The sequence below is a fragment of the Castor canadensis genome, chromosome 8, assembly GCF_047511655.1.
Source record: "Castor canadensis chromosome 8, mCasCan1.hap1v2, whole genome shotgun sequence".
NCBI classification, from domain to species: Eukaryota; Metazoa; Chordata; class Mammalia; order Rodentia; family Castoridae; genus Castor; species Castor canadensis.
In genome coordinates, this window is record NC_133393.1 from 27,313,492 (window position 1) to 27,332,868 (window position 19,377).

Genomic DNA, 19,377 nt, shown 5'->3' on the forward strand with positions numbered 1-19,377 from the left:
TATAAGCTGTATGTCAAATCTTCTAAGTTATTTCCATCTCCTATTTATTTTGCACTTCTAAAAAACCACAGAACAATTATTACTATGACTGAATAACTTCTGAACCATTCTGGCTATAATTCTAAAACTAATTTCCTACTGTTGGTAATGAAATGTGAAATAATATAGAACAGAATTTATTAATTAATTTTTGTGGCTATAACAAAAACCGAGGTTGGTTACTAAAAAACAAACCAAAGTTTATTTAGCTAAAAGATTTGAAGATTCAAGAGTGTGGTGATGGCCTCATTTGGCTCTGGTGAGGGTCTGAAGGCAGACATATAGCAATAGACAGAGCACTGAGAGAGGAAAAGATTACAGGGCAAGACAGTAGCCAGGTGAGCTCGTTTAATAACATGCCCTCTTACCCTGAGTTTTGCAAGACATACATTAATCTTCCAAAAGAAGTAATCTTGATAATCTAATAGCATTCCATTAGGCACACCTTAATTGTTCTACCACCTTTGGCATTGCTACACTGGAGAGTCAAACTTCCAGCACATGAACCTTTGTGTACAAACTCAAATCAAACATGTGTCATAGCAAAGACAAAATTGGAGAAAAATATTTCACATTTTTCTTTTTCCTGCTTTGTTGAGACTGGGTCACATTATGTAGCCCAGGATACCCTGGAACTCAGTAGCTCTAAGTGTCTTCAAACTCTTGACCCTCTTGCCTCCCAAGTGCTGGGATTGCAGGTATGATCCATGAGGCACAGCTTTATTTATGGTACTTCATTCTGTCTATAACTAATCTAAAGATGGGATGAAATATCTTAAATAAAAAACAAGATATTAAAAGACAGATCATAGACATGTTTTTAGTTGAGAACATTGACTTCCCATTGAAATTACAAATTATTCTTTCAACATTTACAATGAATTGCATAATCATTTTTCAATTAAGAAGAATTTGGATGCACAAGGACTGTCATGTGGAAAAATATGGTATTCCATCTTGATTGTACATGGCAGTGTTCTCCACAATTATATAGTATTTAGGCAGATTGCACTTATTTTACAACACTTGGAAATAACTCTGTGACCTTGTGAAAGTATTTGTACAAAAAGTATTTTTTTCTGAGAGAAAGGGTGATTGACAAATGGATGGAGTCATGAACCGTGGGCAAAGAGATGCACTATTACACTGTTACTGTCACAAATACACAGGCTACTCTCATCCCATTAGTCTCCTTACTGCTCCTCTTACATCTTTGTCTCTGAGGGTGTAGATTAGTGGGTTGAGACTCGGGGTGACAACAGTATAAAACAGGGCAATGAACTTGTCTTGATCCTGAGAATTTTCTGTTGGTGGCTGGAGGTATATGCACATGACTGGAATAAAAAAGAGGGAAACCACCATAAGATGGGCTCCACATGTCCCAAAGACTTTCTGAAGTCCAGCGGTTAACTGCATCCTCAGTACAGCCCAAGGCACCATAGGAAGTGAAAATGAGGATGAGAGGTATGAGAACAAAAATAGAGCTTGTGACCACGAGGGTCATCTCATTAACTCGAGTATCATCACATGATAATTGTAGCAGTGCTGGAACTTCACAGAAGAAGTGATCCACTTGGTTATGTCCACAAAGGGGTACCCAAAAGGTAAAGAGAGAATGAAGTGCTGAGTTAGTAAACCACATAACCAAGAGCCTACCGCCAACAATCTACAGAAACGAGGGTGCATGAGAACAGCATAATGCAAAGGTCTGCACACAGCAGCATAGCGGTCATAGGACATCACCACCAGTAAGACACACTCTGTGGCTCCCAGTGCAAGGACAAAGTAGAGTTGAAACATGCAGCCAGGGTAAGAAATGGTCTTGTCTGGGCCCCAGAGGTTGACCAGCAACTGAGGAATGGAGCTGGTGGTGTAGCAGAGATCCAGAAGAGAGAAGTTTGAAAGGAAGAAGTACATGGGAGTATGGAGGTGGGGGTCCAGGTGTGACAGGATGATGATGAATAAGTTGCCTACCAGTGTCATCGAGTAGAATAGCAAGATTACCACAAAGAGCACAACTTCTAGGTGAGGCCAATTAGAAAAACCCAATAAAATGAAGTAGCCCTGACAAGTAGCATTAGTATTTTCTGTCATGATTTGTTTTCTGATATCTGAAGAAAAAATAGCATAAATTCAAAAATACAAAATTGAATGCTACCAGAATCACAGGGACACATGAAAAAGTCAATTATAAAGGCCTAGCACTTTTCGGCCTTGAACAATTTGAGCATCAAGATCATATATATAATAGTAGACTATATAGCATAAGTAGCTTTCAGCTCATAGTCATACAAATAATAAATGAAAACACGAATGGTTTAAAACAAAGATATTTGATACACTAGGAGCCTAATCAGAAAACAAGTAATAATGTAGTTATTAAAACCTAAGTGGATACATAGCTAGTGGATAAAAATTTCATGAAAAACGAGGTACTAACATAATTTAAAATATCTTACCACAAATTGTTTGCTAATTACAAAATGAAAACTAGTAAACTTTATGGCACAAAAATCTGGTGAACATCACCATAACGTTACAATGAATGTCAACACCACTAGTGTTGAGACAAACCAACATTAGATAGTTGCTGATGGGATTCTCTGAGCAGGACATGATGTCACTGAAGAGATATACCTGCCAAAAATACACAGCCTCATTCTAATAATGAGGAACATGAGACAAACTGAAACTGGGACAAAGTAGTTTGCCTATGCTCTTCAAATTATCACAGTCAATGAAGACAATAAAGATTAAGAAACCGGTCCTCATTAATGGAAATTAATAAAGTATGGTAAGATATGCAACCCCAGACTTGGGAAAAATAACTATTAACAAAATAACTGAAACAATTGGAAAAGTCTGAACATATTATCAACTAGACAAATTTACCAATTTTGGTAACTGTACAAAGGTTATGTAAAATACCCTCCTACCTTTTATTGGACAGTGCTAGGGTTTGAACTCAAGGCTTTGTGCTTGCTAAGCAGGTGCTCTACAACTTGAGCCATACCTCTAGCCCATATACTTCCCTTTTTATTACACAATAAACACCTAGATATTAGCAATAAAGTAAACCAACATTTCTCAATTACACTGAAGTGCTCTAGAAAGAGATTATAGATGTTAGATCAATAGGATAAATGGTTAGATGATGATAAACAGGAAAAATAAATTCTATAGATAGATAAACAGATACATAGATTAATAAGATAGCAAAAATTGATAGTACAGTAAAGTATTCAGGTAAAAATGGAAACTAATGCCCAATCCAGTTAGGAATTAAAGGGCAGTTTTTGTACTACATCTTCAAGTCCTTGTAAAATAGACATTTTACCATATAAAAAGTTGGACAAAATAAAAAATTTAAATTGTCTGTTTCATATAGCTATTTGTGTTATTATAAACAACTTTTTAACTATTGCATTCTCATGCATTCTAGAGTCACAGCCGAGTAAAAGGTAATTGAAGAAATTCCTAACCTAGCTGGGCAACACAATTGCCATGAAACAATAACTGATAACAAATAAGTAGCTTCAGTTTTCTTTTCAGTATTTTCAGGGTATTTCCACTTACATAATTATAGAAATAATTGAAATTCAAATAATCTTACATATGGATGAAAGGACAGAGGAAGAATGACAAGTTCAGTAAATATCAAATTGTTTCTATAGGGTAAAGTGCATATATTTCCAATTAGATGTGCGTGCAGAAAGAGCATGGATTCTGCACTCAAAGTTTATTTCTAATTGAAAAGTAAAATGTAGAGATACCAACAAAGCTCACATGTAAAATAACTTGTGAGTACAGTGGATAGAATACTTCTTAAAGGTTATGTGAATATAGCTATATTCGAAAAGAGAAACTCTTGGTAAAGGAAGATATAACTCCAGTGAGAGAGCATGAAGGAAGGAAAAGTGTGACAGGGAGACAAGAGAGAGGATCCTGATGACAGCACTTAGAGCGGGAAGTGTGTGCATAGGAGAGCTGAGAACTCTAAATGCAGGTTTGAGGAAGGTTTTTACATGATGCTGTTTTCCCTAAGACAATCAATACCAAAGTATTTAAACTCTAAGCATGACGTTTTAGATTACTACATTTTTTAATTCTCCGGTTTTGAAAAGAGTTATCAGTAGAATAAGACCACTCTATTTGCAAATTTATTACACATGATTTTGATCAAGTGTGGTCAAAAAGCAATAAATAAAGAAATTTCAAAAACACAAATTTTTAATTCCTGCATGGGGACGAAGCAGCTCCATTAATGGTGGGAAGCTCTCAGTCAGTTTATGTTACCGTCAGTCGTATTTCAATCATTGTGTGATCTGCTGAGTGTTTCCCTGCCCTTAATTTTGTAAAAGTATGTCTCCTAAAAAGCAAATGGTGTCCAAAAAGCAAGGTAAAAATTAATGTGCTTAATTTAAGTGGTAAAGTGAAAGTTTTGGATTTGTTGAAAGCCAGAATATCTTTAGCAGAAGTTGGGTGGTGTTACGGGAGAAATGAATCAAGCTGTGGTCTCCTTATAACCATAACCTGAGGACACCAAGGGTCTAATGAGTTTAAGAAACCATTAAAAGCATTTTGCCATTCAATATATTGTACCCAGTGAGTCTTACATTACTTTTTTTGTTTTAAAAAAAAGCTATATTACATAAATGGACTCTTATGTGATTTCTCCTGTGGGTTTATAAGCTTTTGTTGAAAAGATTAGCACTTCATTTTGTTTTGCAGTAACTGTGACAAGATACCTCATCACTTAAATATCCCTTTTTTCTCCTGAATTCATTGTCTTGTTCAACTTTGCCACTTCTTTATATTCTCTTTTCTTCTATGGCCAACATGTTCTATCACACTTCCTAATAAGCTGTGGAACAAGAAAAAAGAAATCAGAGTACAGCCACCTGTGGTTTCCTTTGTTGGTGTCTTATAATGGCCATGTACCATAAATTCCATACCTTAAAAGGAGTGGCTAATTGACTGTTTCAGCAGAAAAATTAGCAACATTCAAGTTCATTCCAAGACTACACCACTAATACAGATATCATTACTCTTACTGTATTGGTAACATGAATAATCATTAATCAGGTGTCATACTAATCTAGACTACTTTCTACAATTCAGTTAACCATCCAGGATAATCAATCAGTACATTTTTAAAAAGGAAGTTTCTGAAGAGCATTACTAAATCTAAAATCAGCAATATTCAAAGAGTAAATCATAAAAATTCCCTTATTTAGAGGTAAGTGCCATTTGAGAGATGATGAAATTTTTCCATGATTTTTTTAAGAATTCCTTAAAATGGGAAACAATATATCATGAGAAGTTTGGACCTGAAGGTTATAGTTACTCCCTCTCACGCAGACATAATTTTCTTCTTCTCCAAATAGTTGTTTCCATGACTTAGTACATTAGCGAAAACGAAGCATAATATCTTTATCTACTGCAAGCATCATCTAACATTCTTATGAGAGGTTAGAAAGTGATAAGAGATATCAAAACATCAGATGCAAGAAGGGAAAAGGTCAGGATTACATTGTATAATTTTCTTCTTAATGGGGGATTAGAAATCAAGTTGCTTTCATGGGCTATGAACAAATTCTCCTCTCTAGAGTTAGAAGTCAATATTACAGTGGTGAAAGTGGTAGATTATTTCCACACTTTTGACACTAGCCAACTCCTTTTGACTCCTGATCATATTACTTCTTCCATACACTTACATAGTTCTTAAGCAGTAATTGAGATCTTTTCATTTCTATCTTTCCTGTGTCTATCCACATGCCCTTCAGGTTGTCTTCCCTCTATCCCTCACTCCGTGTGGATGACTTGATTGCTACTGATGTTCTCTTAAAGACACCAGCATAAAAATGAATACTCATTCCTTAGATTCTGATCCACCATATCAAGTTATGAAAGCAGAATCTGAAAGCAACCATGGTTATCATTGCTATAAGAGAGAGAGCCCTGAGTCAACTGAAAGTACTTGTTTGTAGCCAGAAAAAGAATGTCACTAGAGAATTCAGAGTATCAGGGGATAGACTCTCATTGTAGAATAAATGGGGCCTTTGTGGAAGCAAAAAAAAGATATGACTTGATTTCTTTGTGCCATTGGGAGGATAAACACCAAAGGGCCAATTAATGCCATGTATGGAGTTGTCCTGGTTAGAAGTATTTTCCAGGAATGCAGCCAGCAGGATATGGCACTGTTGTTCCAAGATAACATGAATTTGTATTCCAAACATCACTGAACAAAATGCTCTGAGCTGTGATTATCAGAAATGGAACAGGTTGTTACCTGAAACTTCTTCCTCAATTCCCCATCATGCTAAGGGGTAAACTTGAGGGATCACAATGTGAATATCTTTTTATTGACACAGATTTTGGATCAAAACAGAATTCAAAATATTTATCATTAAATATCAAATGTTTTAAAAATTGAATGTGCAGAACCCACCCAAACATTAAAAACTTATCATAAAATTAGATGGTTATTAGAAACAATGAGTGTAGCAATTATTTGTTGTTGAATTAATATTTTGATAATTCGAAATGATTTTGAGCAGTGATAAATAAGTGCTGATGAGGAAAATAAGAGTCCATTTAGACTTTTCTGGCATTTCTTCTTATATGATCAAGAACTGAGCAAATAAAAGGAAAAATCTCCTGATATACCAAACAAAAATCCATTATAATACAGATTCATGCTGAAAAACAACACATCATCTGAGAATTTCCCAGCTCTTGGGACCATTGGACACTGGTGTATTTAGTTTATTAAGATTTTAACTTTAAAGATTGACAGATTTATGACAGTTTCCTAGAAAACGACCAAATTTTATTTACCCACATACATACACTGAGAGACAGAAGGAGTAACAAAGACAGACATAAGAATGGAGAGGTTCTACAATGTTAAACACCAGTCTTGATCTTTTTTTCTTTTGGTAGTACAAGGTTTTGAACTCAGGACTTCAAGCTCTCGAGGCAGGCTCTCTACTGCTTGTGCCATTTCTCCAGTCCTTTTTGCTCTGGTTATTTTGAGATAGAGTGCTAATTTTTGTCTAGGTAGTCCTAGGATGACAGGCAACTACCACTACACTCAGCTTTTTTCCCATTGATATGGGATCTCACAAACTTTTTGCCCAGGCTGGCCTTGATCTTCTCTAACTTGGCCTACTAGTAGCATACCTCAGGAAGTTAGGTGTGGCACCTTAACCAGCTATTGATTGAGAAGCAATTTCTCAAATTTTTTGTCCAGGCTGGCTTTGAACCATGACCTTTCCAGTCTCCTCTCAAGTAGCTAGGATTTCAGGCATGAGTCACTGGCACTTGGCTAGTCTTGATCATTTTTATTAGTGAAGATATACCTTGTGTAACTTGGTCTTACATACAGACAAATACAGACATTTTAAACTTTTGGATAAAAATTCAGCAGAACTTGTGTTGAAAGCACGACTAAATAGACTGAATGCAGTTGCATAACTACTGAACTTTCACTTTACAAAGAAGAAAATTAAATCATTATATTAAGGGGTCATTAAATCTATTTCTCATTTCTCTTCTTTCTTAAACATCATTTGCCAACAACCCACCCTCCCTGAAACTACCATCACCTCTCATACCCACCAGCAACACAGACTGTAATGCTTCTGCTTTCTAAACTTTTTTGCATTTTCTCTATTCTGTATATGTTTGTTTTGAGTTCAATGATGATCTCCCAATTGTCCATCTGTGAAAATTTTTCTTGGTATGTACTAAATGTAGCATGCAATAAGTACTAGAATACACATTGATGAGTATGCTTTGGGAACAAAAGGGAATACTAAGTTTTTAAATGAAGTATTAAATATATTTTCCATCAAATGATAGCAAAAAGTTTTATGTGTAACAGAAGTATATAGGAATGTACCGCTGGCTAAGGAAACACCATAATCAAGGAGATGGATCAAAGGAAAACTCACAAGTATTTGAAAGTTGCTCTTACTAAATGTTTAAGACATTTTGTATTAGCAATCTTATTTAACCTTTCAAGATCCCTTCAAGCTAGGCATTTCCTCAGTTGATGGATATTTAACGTATGACTCACTGATTTTTGAGATTGCATAGTTTGTATCAGAACTGGAATTTGAAAATCAATTTTCAAAAATCCATGCTGATCCACCTCATAACAAACAATGTGCTGCAAAGATGATGAAAATGTAAGCTCTTACATCTGAAATGCTGAATCATGTAATATTGTTACAAGCTAAAGATTATATGTGGCAGTATATAAAGACTGAACCAGACCAGAGACCAGAAACAAGGGAAATACCAAAGAATGTGTATCTTTGTAGATGACGGGACCTTAAAGGAAATTATATCATACCTCTACTTTATCATTGTATTTAGAACATTAAAAAGTAATTTGGAGTGGGAAAGCGCTGTAAGTTAATTAATAAAGGTTAACACAGCCCTTAATGTGACTGGTGGTGAGGTCTTTGGCTAGGATAAAAAGGATAAAAATGTAAAATATGGTAAAAGTATGAAAGGTGACTTCAAAATATTTACTGTATGTAGATCCTCTGGGAAAGGTAAGAGCCAAAGACAATGTGATATTGAAGTTCTAGAGGATGGAATACAAGGGGGATACTTTGTCAAGGAGTTTGATACCATGAAAAGCAGTTTTTAGGGCAGAAGCCTTTTTTTTTTAAGTTCTAAGTAAAGACTATAAAAACTGAGGTCAAATTTCAAGGAAGATGTTCTTATTTATAAGAAGTAATGGGCTTCAATTGTATAAAGAGAGAATGTGTTTTCATGAAAAAGGATCTGACTTATAAAGGATGAATATGAAGATTTTGTTGCTTTTCCTTCTTAGGAGGCATTAAAGAAATCACATCATTTAATATCATACTATAATATCTAGGGATATTTGGTATTGATTTTCTTAACTCATTGAGGTCTCTTTCCGTTGGTTGATGCATCTCTTATAGTCTCATTCATAAACTGGGAATCAATGCCTTTGATAGGAACGAGTGGATTTTCCCACCTTTTCTTTATGAATTTTGATTTTTTAAAAGTATCTATCAATTGATTGTATAATTGATATTTTCATCTTTCTTAAAAATCTTTAAGTAATTCATTGTAATACAAGTATTCTGTGAAGATTTATTCCATGTTTTCAATATAATTTAAAAAGTACTTGAATGATCTTCTAAACCTTTTTAAACTCACTTTGAACCTACAAAAATCTGGGCATGGTGGCATAATCCTGTAATCCCAGCTATTCGAGAGGAATAAGTAGGAGGATCATAGTCTGAACCAATAAGGGCAAAAAAGCAAGACCCTATCCAAAAGATAGCTAAAGAAGAAAAGACTGGAGTCATGGTTTAAGTGGTAGAATACTTGCCTAGCAAGCACAAAGTAATGAATTCAAAACCCAGTACCAAAAAAGATAGATATGTAAATAGAACTATAGAGCTTGCATATATCTACAGATGCACAAATACAAAAATACACATATGCATACATCCATAGACAAGATTAAAGTGGAAAGCTATGCATATTTCCAAAAGGATGAAAGGTATATTAATTTTCTATTGCTGTTAAAATAAATTACCACAAATTGAGTACTTAAAACTCACTTATACTTTTGGAAATCAGAAGACTAAATTTGATCTACAGAGCTTCCTTCTTTTATATACTTTAGAAGAGAATTTAAGAAGCCTCCATGAATCAATTTGGGTTGTAATACACTTGTGCATGCAAGCAATGCTAGGAATCTCTCTGTATAACTATCCTTATCTCAACTAACAAAAACGCTATGTCTTTCTTATTATTGCTTATGTCTACTCTTCAATAAAATTGGAGAAAAGGGCAGAACAGGATCTGCCTGAAGTGAGGGGGGTTGGGGGAAGATGGAGGAGGTGGGGGACAGGGAGGAGAAATGACCCAAACAGTGTATGCACATATGAATAAATGAATAAAAAAACATTTTTAAAAAAGAAGAGAATTTATTTCCTCACCTTTTCTAGTTTTTAGAGGTCACTTAGGTTAGACTAGGCTCATGAGCCCCTCCTCCATCTTTAATGTCAGAAACTCAGTATCTACTCTTCTCTCAGACCTCCTGCTCTCCCTCAAAAAGCCTTGTGTGAGTATATTGAACAACCTGAATAATTGGGGATAGTGTCCTCAGCTTAAGATGCTTAATTTAATCACATTTATAAAATGCTTTGCCATGTCAGGTTATTTATAATCACAGATCCCAGGGATTAGGATGTAAACATTTTGAGAGAAGAAAAATGAAAACATTTTTTAAAGAACAAACGGTATAATTTTTTTTTTGGTGGTGCTGGGACTTGAACTCAGGGCCTCACACTTACTGGTCAGGTACTCACCACTTGAACCACTCTATCAGCTGTTTGTATTCAGTATTTTCAAGGTAGAGTCTCATGAATATATGCCAAGGGCTGTCTTAGATCCTCCCGATTTCTGCCTCTTGAGTAGCTAGGATTACAGTTGTAAGCCAGAATTTTTAAAAAGCACATTTGGACACCGTGTGTGTGTGTGTGTGTGTGTGTGTGTGTGTGTGTGTGTGTGTGTGTTTGTGTGTTATTTGGTCATAAAGAAAAATGAAAGCATGGCAATTACAGGGAAATGGCTGGATATGCAGATTATCATGTTAAGTGAAATAAGCCAGGCTCACAAAGACAAGTATAGCACATTTCCTCTTCTATGTGGAATCTAGAAAGAAAAGGACACAAAGGTAAAAGGGGGGCTATTAGGGATCAAGGGGAGGAGAGAGAGATAAGAAAGTGTATAGAGGGGTGAATATGATCAAAGTATTGTAAATGCATGCATGGTAATCTCATAATGAAACCTCATGCATTGTACCCTTTTTTTAAAAAAAAACTAAAACAAGGCTCAGAGTGGTGGATAACATCTATAATCCCAAGTACTTAAGAGGCAGATACAAAAGAATCACCATTTGAATTCAACCCAGGCAAAAAGTCAGCAATACCCTATCCCAGATAGGCAGAGGTAGAAACACGAGGAAGATAGTCTGAGACTGGTTGGGGCAAAAGCACAAGACAGAACATGAAAAAAGAAATTAAAGCCAAAGGGCTGGGGGTGTAAGCTCAAGTAGTAGAGCCCTGGCCTAGTTAGCATGAGGCCCTGAGTTCATAAACCTCTGTAGTGCTCCCACCAAAAAAATAAAAATAAAAAAAAAACACTGAAACTAAAATGGCCCCATTAATTTTTTATTATAAAATTTTAATTAGGATATATTCATTATAGGGGAGGATTCACAGTGAAAATTCCAATTAGTCTTATATTGTACATTATTTACAGTTCCCCATTGTTGTCCCTCTCAGCCCCCTCCTCAACCTACTTAAAGCAATTACAAGAGGTTTTTTAGCTCTGTTTTATATACGTATATGAAATCTATCAACCATATACCGTCACCTTAATCTCCTTCCTCACCCCCCTCCTTCCCACAAGTACCACCCCTGCACACAATGTACTTACTTCGCAGTCTTGGTTTTCATTATTAATATTTGAATTGATGTTCAAAGAGGTGACTCAATGTATGCCCACTGTGGGTGTGTTCACATCTTGAATATGCAATATTACTGATGCTCTATCATGCTCTTTTCCTTTCTGTCTTTCTCCAAGTTCGATAGAATAGTTCCACTGTTGCAAACATATTCTACAACTGAGTTTGTATATGATCATGCTTGCTTTTGTGTGTATGTTTATCTTTGGATCTATCTTCTAAGTATGAGAGGGAAAAATGTGTCTTTTGTGTTTCTGATCCTGGCTAATTTCACTTAATGTGATGTCTTCCAATTGTATCCATTTACCTTCAAATCCCGTGTCACCTGTTGCTCGAGTAATACTCCATTGTGTATATACCACAATTTCACGATCCATTCATCAGTTGTAGGGCATCTGGGTTGTTTCCAGAGCTTGGCTATTGTGAATAGTTTGCAATGAACATTGGTGAACAGGTGTCTCTATCTTGTTTTACGTTCTTTTAGGTAGATGCCCAGGAGCGGTATCACTGGATCACATGGCAGTTCTATCACTAGATTTTTGAGAAATATCTGTACTGCTTTCAATAGTGATTGTACTAATTTGAATTCCCACCAGCAGTGTATAAGCATTCCTGTTTCACCACATTGTCACCAACAGTTGTTATTACCCTTGATTATGGCCATTCTCACTGGGGTGAGATGAAATCTTAGTGCTGTTTTGATTTGCATCTCTTTTATAATCAAAGAAGTTGAACACTTCTTCATGTATTTACTGGCTATTGGTACCTCTTCCTTTGAGAATTCCCTGTTTAATTCATGTGCCCATTTCTTCATTGGGATATTGAGACTTTGGGGCTGAGTTTTTTGAGTTCCCTCTAGATTCTGAATATTTGTCCCTTATCAGATGAGTAGTTGGAAAAGATTTTCTCCCATTCTGTGGGTTGTCTCTTGAGTCTGGTAACTGTTTCCTTTGCTGTGTCGAAGCTCTTTAGTTTGATGCAGTCCCATTTGTTCATTGTTTCTCTTAGATGCTGAGTCTTTTGAATTCTGTTTAGGAAGTTGTTTCCTGTACCTAACTGTTCCAGTGTATTTCCTACTGCCTCTTAGAGTTCTTTCAGTTTCAGATCTTTGATCCACTTTGGGTTTATTTTGGTACAGGTAAAAGACAGGGATCTAGTTTCAGTCTTCTGCATATGGACATCCAATTTTCCCTTGTTGAAAAGGCTGTATTTTCTCCATTGTGTGTTTTGGGCTCCTTTGTTGAAGATCAATTGGCTGTAGATATGTGGGTTTATATCTGCATCTTCTATTCTGATCCATTGGTCTTCTTGTCTGTTTTTTTGCCAGTACCATGCTATTTTTATTGCTATGGCTCTGTAGAATAGTTGTTTGAAGTTGGGTATTGTGATGCCTCCAGCACTGGACTTTTTGCTCATAATTTCTTTGGCTATTCAAGGTCTTTTGTGTTTTCATACATATTTGATGATTGTTTATTCTATTTCTGTGAAGAATGCCATTGGAATTTCGATGCAATTGCATTGACCATGTAGGTTGTTTTTGGTAGTGTGGCCATTTTTACAATGTTGATTCTACTGATCCACAAGCATGGAAGGTCTTTCCATCTTCTGATATCTTCTTCAATTTCTCTCTTCAGTGGCTTATAATTTTCATTAAAAACGTCTTTGGTTTCTTTTGTTGAATTTATTCCAAAGTACATTATTGTTTTTGAGGGTTTTGTAAGTGGGATTGTTTCCCTGATTTCTTTCTTAAGTCTGTGCGTTGTAGGTATATAGAAAAGCTACTGATTTCTGTATGTTAATTTTGTATCCTGCTACTTTGCTGAAAGAGTTTATTATTTCTAGTAGTTTTTTGGTAGAGTTTCTGGAGTCTCTAAGGTATAGGATCATGTCATCTGCAAATAAGGATAGTTTGACTTCTTCCTTCCCTATTTGAATCCTTTTTATTTCTTGCTATTGTCTTACTGCTCTGGCTAGGAATTCCAAAATTATATTGAATAGGAGTGGAGAAAGCAGACAGCCCTGTCTCATTCCTGACTTTAAGGGGAACTGTTTCAGTTGTTCTCCATTTAGTATAATGTTGGGTCTTAGTTTGTCATATATTGCTTTATTAGGTTGAGGAACATTCCTTCTATTCCTAATGTCTTCAGAGCTTTTATCATGAAAGGATCTAAGATTATGTCAAAGGCTTTTTCTGCATCTATTGAGAGGATCATGTAGTTTTTGTCCTTGCTTCTGTTTAAGTGCTGTATTACATTTTTGGATTTACATATGCTGAACCATCCTTGTGTCCCTGGATGAAACTGACTTGGGCGTGGTATATGATCTTTTTGACATGTTGTTGAATTCTGTTTGCCAGTATCTTGTTGAGAATCTTTGCATCTATATTCATTAAAGATGTTGGTCTATAATTCTATTTTCTGGTTACATCTTTATTGGGTTCAGAATGTGTGTGATGCTGGCTTCATAGAATGAGTTTGGTAGTGTTCCTTCCCTTTATATTTCTTGGAAAAGTTTGAGGAGTATTGGTGTTAGTTCTTCTTTAAAGGTTTGGTAAAATTCAGCCATGAATCCATCAGGTCCTGGACTCTTCTTTGTAGGGACACTTTAATTACTGCTTCAATTTCATTAAATATTAGATTACTATTTAGGTGGTTAATATCTTCTTGGTTCAATTTTGGTTGGTTATATGTGTCTAGGGATTTATCCATTTCATCTAAATTTTCCAGTTTACTTGAATATAAGTTTTCAAAGTATTCTAATGATTCTCAGGATTTCATTGGTATTTGTGATTATGTCCCCTTTTTCATCTCGGGTTTATTAATTTGGGTCTTCTCCCTCCTCTGTTTTGTCATGTTGGCTAAGGGTTTGTCAATCTTGTTAATCTTTTCAAAGAACCAACTTTTTGTTCCATTGATTCTTTGTATACCTTGTTTGGTTTCGATTTCATTGAACACAGCCCTGATCTTTATTATTTCTCTCTGTCTGTTGGTTTGGGGTTTATTCTTGTTTTTCTAGGAACTTAATATTCATCATTAGATTGTGTATTTGAGAGGTGTCTTTTTTTTTAATGTAAGCACTTATAGCTATAACTTTCCCCTTAGCACAACCTTTGCTGTGTCCCACAGATTCTGGTAGGTTGTATTTTCATTTTCATTGTATTCTAGAAACTTTATGATTTCTTCCCTTATTACTTTGGTCACCCATTTTTTTTTAGCAGTGTGTTGTTCAGTCTTCATGTGTTTGAATATTTTCTGGGGTTTCTTTTGTTGTTGAGGTCTAGTTTTATTCCACTGTAGTCGATATGATGCAGGGGGTTATTTCAGTTTTCTTGAATTTGTTGAGACTTGCTTTGTGTCCTAAAATAGGATCTATTTTTGAGAAAGTTTCATGAACTGCAGAAAAGGATGTGTGTGGCCTAGTTGTTGGGTGAAATAATCTGTAGATATCAACCATGTCTATTTTATTGAACATGTAGAGTAGTTCAGAAGTTTCTTTGTTGATCTTTTATCTGGATGACCTATTTATTGGTGACAGTGAGGTATTCAGGTCTCCCACTATCACTGTGTTAGTGTCTATCTGGGCTCTTAGGGCCATTAGAGTTTTGTTTTTTTTTAATGTAGATGGATGCCCCTGTGTTTAGTGGATATATGTTAAGGATTGATATTTTCTCTTGATGAATTATTCCTTCAGTTAATATGTAGTGACCTTCATTGTCTCTTTTGATTGATTTTAGTCTGAAGTTTACTTTGTCAGATGTGAGTATAGGTACTCCTGCTTTGTGGGGTCCATTTGCTTAGAAAAATTTTTCCACCCTTTGACTCTAAGCCAATGTTTATTTTTTTCAGTTAGACGAATCTCTTCTAAGAAACATATGGTTAGGTCTTGTTTTTTAATCCAATTTTCTATTCTATGTCTCTTGATTAGAGCATTGAGGCCACTTACATTCAGTGTTAGCATGGAGAGGTACCTGTTGTTTCCAATAATTTCTGCTTCCTTGTTGTTTAGTTTTACCTATTCCTTATTTACCAGTGTGCTTCCTCAAAAGGGTTATTCTTTCTTGAGTCTACTTGCCCCACTCTAGTTTCTTTTTCTGTATTTAAGTCCTCTAAGTATCTTCTGTAGTGCTGCCTTGGTGGTTACAAATTCCTTTAGTTTTTTCCTTATTGTGGAAGGTTTCAGATTCTCCATCAATTAAGAATGATAGTTTTGCTGGACAGACTAGTCTAGGTTGACAGTTGTTTTCTTTCAGTGCCTGAATTATATCTTTCCATGACCTTCTTGTGTTTAGAGTTTGGATTGAGAAATCTGCTGTTATTCTAGTGGGTTTGCCTTTATATATGACTTGTCTTTTCTCCTCTGCAGTTTTCAGAATTCTGTCTTTGCTCTGTGTGTGGAGTTTTTGATTTGATGTGTCCAGAGGTGTTTCTCTTTTGGTCCTGATGGTTTGGTGTTCTGTAAGCTTCCTGCACCTGGGTGATTCTCTCTCAAGGTTAGGTTCTCTGCTATTATTCTATTGAATATATTTTCAATACCTTTAGTTTGTATCTCCTCTCCTTCTTCTACACCCATGATTTGTAGGTTTGGTCTTTTCATGGTATCCCAGATATCTTGCATGTCCACTCATATTTTCTTAGAATTCTTTCTTGATTTTTTACTGTTTGGTCTAATTCCTCTACTGTTCCTGTGCTCTAGTTTCAACTTGCTTCACTCTGTTCACCAAACTTTTGATTATGATATTTATTTGGGATATTGAATTGTTTATCTTGGATTGATTGTTTTTCAGGGTTTCCATATCTTTATTGATTTCCTCTTTCATATGCCGGATAGTGGATAGTCTTCTTAATTTCATTTGTTTGTTTGTATTTTCTTTGAGCTCATTTAATTGTTTATTCACATACTCTTTGAGGTCATATATTAACTTTTGTTTCTTCTTTGAGGTTATTAATCATTTTTAGTGTTTTCTAAAATTCACTATTTGATAGCTTTCTATATGCAGGGGTTTGGATCCTTAGTGATGGAATTGGCTTTTGATGGAGAGTGGTTGTATTGCTGTTTCATTCTGCATTGAAATTTATGCACCTGGGTTTGGTTTTTGGTTATGGTTTTAATTTCTTGGGCCCCTGTAATTGGTGTTTTGAGTTTTTGTTTTTCTCCTGGAGCTCCAGCACTGTTCCTCAGAGAGGTATGCTGGATATGTTATCCCTTGCAGGGTTCTTATTGTGGTGCCAGTTACCTCTTTTCTCCCCTCAGTGAGGGGGCTGGAGTTTCAGCTCTTTAATGGGGCACAGGGGCTTTCCTGCAGTCACAGTGGGGAGTCCTGGGTCTCTGTGCACTGTGGGGGGTAGGCCTTCTAGCACCAGCATAGTAATGGATTGCCATTTGGTGGAGGAGCTGGGATTCCAACTGTTGGACAAAAGAGATGTGACTCTCCTGCAGGGAGGTACCGTGTGAAGAACTGGGCTTCTGTGCACCTTGGGGAAACAGGGCTTCTGGTGCCACCTACAGAGTAGCAGGTTATAGCTTTCCTCCCTGCAGTGGGGAGTCTTGCATTCTCACTCTTTGACAGGGAAGCAAAGGCTCTCTTGCTATCAGGGACAGTGGGAGGTACTGGGCCTCAGTGCTCTGTGGGAAAGGAAGCCTCCTGGTGCCAGCAAAATAGCAAGGCCTTGAGCCTTGAGTGTGTGGTAGAAAGCTCCTGGTACTGTGTAGCAAGTTGAGGGTACCTGTGGGGCAGCAAGGCCAGAGGGCTTGAATCATCTGTTGTCCACATGGCAGTGGAGGTCTACTTGCATTGGACTATGGGCTCCCAGGAGCCATGGAAGCTGCTGTAGGTATGGGAGAACAAAACCTGCAGGCAGCAGGAGTTCTGGGGCCCTATTTCCTGCACATGCTTCAGGAAAGTTCTGTAGCACTGCTGCCAGGGGAACCAAGCCTGCTGGCTTGAGCTTTCTGTTACCATGGAGCAGCAGGAGCCATGGGACCTGCTTACTCAGGACACCAGTTTCCCTGGCATTTCAGGGTGAAGTTAGCAGGTCATGTATTACTGGGAAGCATGTAGCTCCAAGTTCCTGTGTGTCCCAGGAAGCAGGATTTTATCACAAAGTAAAGGAGCCTGGGCTGAATGGTGACTTCAGGGACAAGGGATCAGGAGTGTTGAGTTGCAAGTTGTTCTTCCTATTCTTTGTAGTTAGTTGTTTCTCTATTTGTGGATTCAGGAGGGCTTTGCTTCTCACTGGTTATGGAACACTGTGGGTGTCTTTTAGGGTCCCATGATCTTCCTTTTTTGGGGTATTTGATGACTGTAGGGCTATAGGAATAAAAACAATCTGCCATCTTCCCTTCTCCTTAAAATGACCCCTTTAAAACCATCATATTAATAGTTTCTGGGAGTAATTATTAAAGTATGCTTGGTTTAAAAAATAGTGACAGGAAGTTAGTTCAAAAACAGAATTCTACATAATCTTAATATATTTCCTTACATGGCAATTATAAACTAACAGGGGAAACCAACAAATAACATAGGAAGAAAGAGCCTGGAAAATACTATGCTGATCAACTAATTGAAGTTAATATATCTAATAATGAAATAAATAATACCAAATACCTTCTAATAAGATGCAATGAGGAGAACATAATAGCACTTCTGTGGTATTCTTGCCAATAATTGAGAAAATTTAATCAAATCATGCACAAGAAACAAGGAAACCTAAATTGAAACCTATTACATGTAATAAATGTCCTGGGCTCTTTAAAATTATTAAGGCCATTTTAAAAGACAGACTGGGGCCTGGTTCCAAACTGAAGAACACTAAAGTGCATGAAACCTCCCATTTATATTTCTCAACTAGGTCCTTTCTTTGAAAATAACTCCTTTGTTCACTTCAGAATAGATGCACATTATGCTTTGCAATAATTGTTCAGAAAACATTTTGAAATGCATATTAGCATTATTTTATTACAGAGATAATAAAAACACTCATATTAAAATGATAATATTTGGGGAATTTAGTGAAGGTCTGCAGAAATATTTCACATAATTTTCACAACTTTTCTATAAGTTGTTGGTTTTTGAATTATGTTTACTATATGGTTATTTGTATTTGAAAGTTTATTTTGTTTGTAATCTCTTATCTCACAATACATGATAACTCCTTTTGTAACTCCGCCCCATTTGTAAAAGATTAATAGAAGATAAGAACCTGAAGCCACATAGAAGATCAAGACTAAGCATATCTCAGCAGGAAGCCAGAACTATTTTCTGTGATTACCTGGGAAACATATTTGTGCCAATGATCATGTCAGGTGAGATACAGAGGGAGAGGTAAAATAGCATGTATATAAGGAATGTAGTACACAGGACAAACCGTAAGATGAAAAGTGGACAAAAATTGGGACACACTTGTCTAGATGGAGAGGAGACATTGACAGTCTAAAGAGGCTAATGCTTCCATGAAGTCATAAAGTGAGGCTCCATTCTTACCTATGTAAGAAATCATCCTATGTAAAAGATGAACTTACTCTTGGTTCAGTAAAGTTGCATTCTCTCACTTATATGTGAATCTAAAAATGTGAGCTCATAAAAACAGAGAAATGGAATGGTGGCTGCCAAAGGAGCTGAGGATTCAGAAGGAAGTGGGAAGTGGGGAGACGTTGGTAAAGGAGTACAAAGTTTCAGTTAAGGTATATTGATATATACTTTATAACATGATGGCTATAATATATGCTATTGTGCTCTATACCTGAACATTTCTATTAGAGTAGATCTTTAAAGTTTGTCATCACAAAAAATGATAAGTGAGGTGATGGAT

At 36.2% G+C, this 19,377-nt stretch overlaps 1 pseudogene; it reads right to left on the minus strand.

The window, feature by feature from the left end:
* Positions 1–1,215: 1,215 nt before the first annotated feature.
* LOC141425885 (olfactory receptor 2J3-like) lies at positions 1,216–2,133 on the minus strand (annotated as a pseudogene).
* Positions 2,134–19,377: the final 17,244 nt, after the last annotated feature.